This window comes from Gavialis gangeticus, unplaced genomic scaffold (genome assembly GCF_001723915.1).
Source record: "Gavialis gangeticus isolate Ggan-Ray unplaced genomic scaffold, GavGan_comp1, whole genome shotgun sequence".
Taxonomy (NCBI): Eukaryota; Metazoa; Chordata; order Crocodylia; family Gavialidae; genus Gavialis; species Gavialis gangeticus.
The window spans coordinates 5,056,218-5,059,543 of NW_017729016.1; the positions used below are offsets into that span (position 1 = coordinate 5,056,218).

Sequence of the window (3,326 nt, forward strand, 5' to 3'; positions counted from 1 at the left end):
GAAGCAGGAATATAAAAGGGGTGGCGGGGGAAAGCCATGCTCTTTTTGTAGGGGAAAGGGGATCTCAGCTGTAGGGGAGTGTGTTTTGGGTTTATAGGCTTTAGTGCTGTTTGGGATCAGGTATACGTCTCAGCAAAAGTATATATATGATAGGCTAAAAAAAAAAAAAGAAAAGATAAGCTTTTTGCAACAAAAGTGAAAAACTAAGTTGTAGGCTTTTATGTTTTTGGAGCCAGGTTGCATTGGCTCATGGATGAGCAGACACAAGATGGGTGGGAGTCTCCCTTCAGGGCCTGGGAGGAGAACTGCAGAGAGCAAGGATCTGCAGCTGCAGCTCTCTGGATCTGCTGGGGGAGGCAGTAGGAGAAAGCAGCTAATCACCCCTGAAATAGAGGAAAAGGAGATGCGGCTCTGGCTGAAAAAAGCACCGCAAGAAAGTAGGAGCGGTGGAGAAAGTCTGAGACAAAGGTGGGATCTGGGCTGGCACCTGGAACACCTGGGCTGCACTGGGGCATGGCTGGGAAGCCTGCAGAGGTCCAGCACTTGCCCATGACCTTCATCCAGGGCCCACCTGGGCTTTGTTTCCTCCTGGGGGCTGCCTAAGCTGTGCTGCATGTGCAGGGCGCAGGGGCACTTGGCAGTGGACTGCCTTGTCCAAGTCTGCTCCCTGTGCAAAGCAAAAGGCCACAAGGCCCAGGCCTGTAAGGAGCTCTGGCGCTGCAACTTGTGCAGGGAAAAAGGACATGTTTTTAAAGCCTGCCCCAAATCCTTCGTCAACATGTTGAAGAGCAAAGGGGTGACTACCGTGGTCCTGACCTCCAAAGCGGCAACAGGGAGCAAGGGGGCCAAGGAGAAAAAGGAAGAGCCCCTGAAGAGGGGGGCCCGGAAAGGAGGCCTGCGAGTCCAATGGGAATGGGAGGGGGTCGTCCCAGGATGCGGAGCTCACCTGTGAGAGCATCACCTTGGACGAATCCTGCAAAAAGAGTAGGTAAGAGTGCAGGGGGCTGGGGGAGGGGACTACACATGGGTCACTATTGGGGCATCCCCTGCCCCCTTCCTCTGGCTTTCCCCTGCTGTTCCTTGCTTGCTCTGCTGAAGTCCCATCGGCAAAACTGGGGTGCTCATGTGACTTTAAGGTGTTGGCTTAGAAATGGTATTTAGAGGCCTGTTTTGGGGGGATTGGCTTATAGGTATAGATATATGCATTATAAGAGTTTGAGATAGGCAGCAGGGGTTAACTGATTTGTAAGCATGGGTCTGACGTGCACAGCCTGTCCTCGCCCCAAGAGCAGATGGGGTGTCTAGCACAAGGCCAAGGGATGGACACAGCCTGGGAGTTGAGGGGGGGCATGCCATAACACAAGATCCCAGCCTTCAAGGCAGACGCGTTGTCTAATGCAACAAGGACACAGCCTGGGAACTGAGGAAGTATGTACCATACTGGCCTGGATAAGTGACACCAGCTACAAGGCCCCAGAGCAGCGGTGGGGGGCAGGGCGCTGAGTCCTGGTTTTGGGGGGACAGACCAAAGTGGGAGAAGGCCTGGAAGGATACATGGACGTGTGACCACAGAGAGATGGCCAAGCAGAGAGCCACAGATGAAGAGGCATCAAGCGGGAAGGAGAATGTAAAAACAGACCTGAGAGAAACTACAGGTCCCCCTTCTCTTCCTCCATCTTGCTCTGTAAGAGGGGTCCCCATCCACACCCTGCAGAGGCCACCATGGACCGAGGGCATGCACCAGGCCGTCTCGTGCACGCTGCTGGAGGGGGGCTCTGGGCCTCGGCATCCCACCTGCAGACTGCTGATGCCTAAGAGTCTCAGTGGAGCCTGTGTCCTGACAAGATGTACTTGGACTCCGGGACTGGTAGAGCTAGAATTGATTGTTTGCCTTGCTGTTTTTCTGTCATTGTGCTGGATCAATAAATTTGCCTACTGTCACGTGGCAGGTGGTGTGGTCACCTGGAGCAAAGGTATAGAGGGGCTGGGTCCAAATCCAGTGCCAACAAAGGTAGTTTGCCCACTCTCTGTAGCAGGCACATGGCATGAGGACCACAGCTCCCAGCATGGATTGCAGCAGGCTGCTGCAGGGCATGCTGGGAGGAAGGCTGCTGCAGGGCATGCTGGGAATTGTAGTCTTGGGGGGGCAGCATGCCTGTGCTGCAAGTGGGCTTGCTCCCCAACTGACTCAGTTGTGAGCAGGGGACTGACTTGAGGCAGCTGTCCCTGGGCTGCATGCCTGTCCCCTCCTGGATGTGCTTGCAAGTGGGAGGGGAGCTCTGGGGTGAAAGGCTCAGACCTAGAGGGGGTGAGGTCTCTGGCACAGTCTGAAAATCACCTGTGGTCTTCTCCAGTGGCCTCTGGTGAGATAACAGTGCCAACAGCAAAGGGAGCATTTAGCTTATTGCCCACAAGCTTTGTGTGTGGGGGATGAAACCCGTGCTCCTATAACTTTTGTATGCGAGTAGTGCAGCTGGGGAACTCCTTTACAGAGGAGGGTGTTTAAAATGTTGACATAACTGGTCCCTTGCAAATGCTTGCTTCTCTTCCAGCAGCAGCACTCAACAGTCATGTGGAACAGCAGCACGAAGGCTACTGAGCACCCTGAACGAGGATGAAAAATGGATGATGCATTAACATCTGCAGAACACAACAAGGAGAAACTTGGGAGAGGTTGCTTCATTTCAAGGCATTCTGCATTAAATACTCCTTTTGGGACAAGGAACCCTTGTTCTTCAGCTGTTAACCAGTTCAGTCTCCTTATGTATAGTTACTTCCATGAGTAAGGACTGTAGGGGCAGACTCCAGTTACATTGATGTGTATGCAGCCCCCTTATGGATGAGCTTTCTTGGGTCTTTAAACTAATACACCGTGCTCTACAGTAGGTGAAATGCTGCAGCAAAGTGAAGTGACTTACCCCAAGGTCACAGCAGAGTAACAGCAGGACCAAAAAGAGCATCCAGGTCCCCTCTTCATTGCTTCTTGGCTCTTGTTCCATCCCCCACAGGAAAGACTTAGGGGATGGAAGGGGAAGGATACCATGGGGAGGTAGTATGAAACTGGGAGGTACATACTGCCAAGAGCATGCCCTTGGCTGAGCTCTGGGTGCTGCTTCTACAGTAATGATGAGGCCCAAAGGTGCACCCAGCTGGAGTAGGATGGGTAGAGATTGGAGAAAAATTTATATTTTCTGCATCTGACGTTCAACTGCTATGTCTGCATATTTAAAAAAACAAAAAGGGGGTGGGGGGGCGAGGAGAATTCACCAGGCAAAGAAATAAGTTACTCTAATATAGATTGATGGCACCCTCTAGTGGGGGGGGGG

The 3,326-nt window shown here is 52.5% G+C and overlaps 1 long non-coding RNA gene across 1 annotated transcript; it reads left to right on the forward strand.

Annotated features, from left to right (window-relative positions):
• Positions 1-384: 384 nt before the first annotated feature.
• LOC109294397 lies at positions 385-1,960 on the forward strand. Its single transcript, XR_002096516.1, has 3 exons — positions 385-988; positions 1,692-1,867; positions 1,950-1,960. It is a non-coding gene; the product is annotated as an uncharacterized LOC109294397 (long non-coding RNA).
• The last annotated feature ends 1,366 nt before the right edge of the window (positions 1,961-3,326 follow it).